This window comes from Protopterus annectens, chromosome 11.part0 (genome assembly GCF_019279795.1).
Source record: "Protopterus annectens isolate FY-2018-M chromosome 11.part0, PAN1.0, whole genome shotgun sequence".
Lineage (NCBI taxonomy): Eukaryota > Metazoa > Chordata > Ceratodontiformes > Protopteridae > Protopterus > Protopterus annectens.
The window spans coordinates 668,636,209-668,641,368 of NC_056745.1; the positions used below are offsets into that span (position 1 = coordinate 668,636,209).

Here is a 5,160-nt window from a genome sequence, read left to right on the forward strand (position 1 = left end):
GTGGTGGTTACATTTCAGTTTTTTTAATATTCTGTAAACAGATCACTTGTATTTAACTACTGCTGCTGTAATGTGCATTTCATCATTTACTTTATAAAGTACTTATTAAAGCACAGCCTCATAGTCTCTCAGCTGTAGTGTTTAACAAGACCAATACATAAAATGACTTCCAGAGTTATGCCCCTGATTACTTTTGTCTTTGTTCATAGGTAGGTACTAGGCTATTGGCCCTAGGACCTATACAAGCCTAGCTATAACAATTTGCTAGCTATTGCTTCCCACAAATATTTACTTACCTGGACCCCTGTCTATAGGTAGGTACGAGGCTATCGGCCCTAGGGCCCATACAAACAACACCAAAATCGACAGGATTCAAACCTGTGAAGGGAAACCCCAATGGATTTACAGTCCATTGCCTTAACCACTCAGCCACGATTACCACACTGAGTTTGGAGATAAATTGTTGAGGGCTATGCCATCTACTGATGTTTCAGAACTGGGTTCATGACGTTGGCTTGCATTAAAGTACCATTTAAACACAATTTGCAGATACACCTCATGACTACTCCTGATTTTGCAGTATGTTCCTGATTTTGCCTCATATTTTAGCCAAGTGCTTCATAAAATCTGATTTTCTAATAAATTACCGATTAGTCAGTCAATAAAGTCAACATTAGTTTCACACTTCATATTATTCAGAAAATGTATAGTGATACAAAACCTGCTTTTCTACTAATTTAAGTGAACTGAAGTAATATTTAAAATTTCTCCAGTTTTGGACCATTGTCCATACAATAGTACGCTTTGTCCAGAATTATTTAGCAAAGATATTAATGCTATGTGCCCACCAGGGCTCAATGAAAATATTGCCATCTTACCTATATTAAAAGCAAGAGCATTAAGTTTGTGATGAATGTTCATATGCATTTACTTTTACTAATAGCAACTATTTATTGTTTACCTAAGTGTTAGCATTATGACATAGACTTTCAGCAGCAATACAGATCGTTTTAATATTAAGCATTTGACGGTACTGATTTTATTTAAATATTGGTGAGTTGGATAAAAGGAAAACAGTTTTTACGGCTAAGAGCCAATATTTTTATTAATATTTTTCTTTTAAGCCATACCTGTTTTAAGGCATTCTGTGTTTAGGAAATGTATAGGTGTGGCAAAATACATTTTTAATTGTTTCTAGTACTTGATTGGTTACACTTTGATGATGCTTATCTTTTTATATGCATTTGTTATCAGTTCCCACTCTGATAAAGCCATTGTATATTGGTGAAAGTGCTTAGTGTGTGGGACTTTCTGTCTAACATTTTTGTATCATGACATTAAAGTGGAAGAACTTGCAGCTGCTTGGGTCTTTTTTTGTTTTTTGGTATTGTTACTTATTTAGCAAAGAAGCTGAGGGGAATGTCCTCACAGCAATTTGCCACTGGTGTGGTAGTGCAGTCAGTTCCTATATTGTACTTGCAGTTATAGCTGTAGGGCTGGAGCTCCAAGGTGCCAAAGTGTTTAATGCATTTTAACTGTAGCAAATGGCAGTTACATTTGTAGCAAATCATTTGCTACAGAGTACAATATGCATATTTTTGTCCAAAACCTGGAAATCTTTAGACTTTTTACATATTTATTTTTACTCCTCAAGTTACAGTTGGTGGGGTGGGGGTGGGGGGCACCAGTTCATGAAATTCCACAGGGCACCAGATAACTTATGTCACTGTCATGAGCAGAAGAAAAGAAGGGTGGAAAAGAAATGAAAACAAACAAACAAAAAAAGTGATTATTTCATTTGCCTTAGACTTCTGTAAAATGAACAAGTAATGAGAAACTTCGTACTTTTGTTTAAATCAAAAATAATGTATTTTGGACTTTACTAGGGGGTCACTGTCTAGTAGTTACAGAGATTGTATAGATGATTTTATAAGAAAAGTGCCTTAGCAGACCATTTTCTAGCTAGCATACTAAACTGATTGTGAACATAACTAAAACAAATGAATAGAAGTGAAATACTGGATTTTTTTTAAGTCGCAGTTTAAAGAATAATTTGATATAGACCTTTTCATTACTAGACAAAAATAATTTTGAGTGCTAAGCTGCAAGGTTGTTGTTGTCTCTTTTCCCAGTTAGGGGTCGCCACAGTGGAACTCCGGTCCACTAATGATTGGTAGTTGATTTTTGCATGCTGAGTTACCAGCCCTGACACACAACCTTCAATGAAGGTATGCCCATTCATGCATATCTCCACACGGAAGATGCCCTAGCTGGGAATCGAACCAGACAGCGTCTTACTGTGAGGCAACAATGCTACCACAGAACCACCACCACGGATGCTAAGCTGCAAGGTAAAGAAACATATTTTATTTCTTAGTTATCAATAATAAAGTATCAAGGTAATCAATTGTGAGCATGCTCAGTTTGTAACAGAGCACATGGAGATAATGGGTACCTTTGGCAAATGTATAAAAGAATTGGAAATTTTTGCCAAATATGAACTTTAAAGTTAATTAACCTTTTTGTAATTGTCTAGTCTATTAAACTAAAAATATCGATGATAAGTAACAAAATTACTGTTAATTAGAATACTCTATGTTCAGTTAAGGACTTTTATTATCCCAATGCACAGTTGTGCAAGCAATTCCTGATAAAAGTTTTCTCCATAAATGTTGACAGGAGGAGAGGTACCACAACTCCACTTCAGCTTTATGGTATTACAGTAGTACTTACTTTAATGTCGCTTATCAGTGGTATATAATATACTGCAAATACTCTGTTTCCTTTACTAGAATTTTGGTATGGTCAGAGTGAAAGGAGTTTCACAATCAAAGCTCCTGTACAGTTTTGGCACAGTAGTTTTGTAATGACAGACCACTAGGAAATAAAAGTTTAGGTCTGCAAGTATGTAATTTGGTAGTAGTTGAATATTAACTTGAACCTTGTTTAATATTAGAAGTAGCAAGTGAAGTTAACAGTTCACCAGGCTGCAAAATTGATGTCTGTCTAATCTGCAAATTACAGATGAAGTTCAGCATGTTAAAGTTTTTCAGAGAGGACAGCTACAGAACAGATTGCTGCAGTACGACTGAGTATTAGATGTCATCTATTATTTTAATTTTCTTATTTTATTTATTTATTTTTATTTTACTTTTTTTTTTTTCTTTTTCTTGTGGCAATATATAATTTAAATTTGATTTCTTTGAGTTTAAGAAGTTCTGTGTTGGTGCAAAAGGTAAACATTGTTTTCCTTGTTTTGTACTTTTAGGCAAACCTGTCTGTTGTGTATTAAATGACTGTCTGGTGGTGCTTAAATCATTGTGAAGTGTGGGGATAGATGGCCTACCAACTTTTTATTTCTTTTTAATAAAGCAAATAGTTTCAGTAATTTAAAGTCTTCAGAGACAATGGCTCATAGAATTAATCGATCGTGTGTTACTGAATGTGATTTTTTTTAATTTGATTTGTAAATGCAGTTATGTCAGTGTGCAATGTATGCTGGGTAGCACATGTAACACTTATGTAAAATTTGATGGCCATGAAAGACACGGTCACTTGAGTCATATCACTGTTACTAAATCATTAAACAATTTATTAAGTGCATGGGGGAATTGATTAATTTTTAATTGTTTAATTATGTAATTGGGTAGTTTAATATGTATACAATGGGGGGATGTGTTCATGTGAATGTATACTCTGATAAAGGCGAATCAAGCCGAGGCGCTAGAGAAAAAAGTTTTTTGGATTTGTTTTATTAAATATACTACAGAATTGCACCGTGGCTGGTTTGGAGTTTGTGGGTCATCAGTTTATTAAGTGCAGCTTGGACTCGAGTTAGCTGTATGTGCACATGTGCCTGTGCGCATTTGTTAATAGAATCCAGTCATATATATGCATGTGTGTACACAAATGTATTTGTAAATGTGTGCAGGTATTCAGAAACTAGCCATGTGGCTTCATGCGTGTAGATTTTCAGACTGTGTGTGTGAAGGTGTGCGTCTGCATGCATGTTTGGTGTGTATGCAAGTGTGTGTCTGTTCATTTCGCCTTCAGCTTCTGTTTCTCTTGCCATCTGTGTTGCACTGCATTTTGACTGTAGAGCTGGTAAAACAAGCAAGAAGGCTACAGCCCTCTTGTAGAGTTAGATTTCTTTTTTTAATGGAAAGTCTTTTTTTCTGCAATGATAGATGATAAAAACATGCAATTCCCATCGACCTGAGTCTGTTGCACCTAGCAGAATAACACTCAGCCTTTCCTGATTATTGCAAAATATCCATGATTTTGGTTTATATTTTGAATTGTCCCTTTTGAATTTTGAATTTCTGGTCAAACAGTGAGGATTACAGTCAGTTACAAGTATCAACCATCTCTTTGAATCATAATTTCATTGATTCCTAGGATATACAAGGCAAACAAACTAAATTCCATGTGCAGCTTACCAGTAACCACCTTAAGGCTCTAACACCCTTTACCAAGAAGGTATACCATGTAAGTGCCCAGGTAATTTTAACGGTACCCATACAGTTGTCCAAGTTATGTTTGAAAGCTGACAAAAATTGTTTGACATGCGGGGGACTATCCTAGAGAAAGGGGAAAATGCTGGGGATGAACTTATCTCTCTGTGTTGTTTTATTTCCTGATGTAGGTTGAGGTGTCTGTTTTTAGCTTTGGCTACATTATTTGGCCTGTCAAAAAAAAGGAGGTTAAGAATAACTAGATCCCTAAAATCCAGATAAGCAAGGCACAGATCTCCCGTCAGGAGGAGCTAATATGACACAGAGTACAGAGACAATCACGCCAGTCTCTCTTGGTAGCTAAGATTTTTGACACCAAAGATCCTTTTATTTAGGAAACTCTGCATTTTTTCCAGTGATTTAATGTATTTATCTAGAAAGATACATACAAAAAGATGCATTATATTCTCCAATAGTTCTGACTAAGGCAAAATATAAGGGAACAAGAAATTATTTTGTTTTAGAAAAGATGCCTTTGACAATTACTTGGGAAATATAAAGTATATATAATATATTGATTTCCTATCTAAAGCTGCCACATGATGATAAAAGGAAATGGAAAGATCAAGCCAGGTCCCAGGTCTGTTATCACTGTCTCATGTGATAATGGGATGTTGTCGAGGCAGTAGGTTGCAACTTGCAGTGT

At 35.4% G+C, this 5,160-nt stretch overlaps 1 non-coding gene across 1 annotated transcript; it reads right to left on the reverse strand.

Moving 5' to 3' along the window:
* Positions 1–357: 357 nt before the first annotated feature.
* Positions 358–439, reverse strand: TRNAY-GUA. The gene has a single exon. It is a non-coding gene; the product is annotated as a tRNA-Tyr (tRNA).
* Positions 440–5,160: the final 4,721 nt, after the last annotated feature.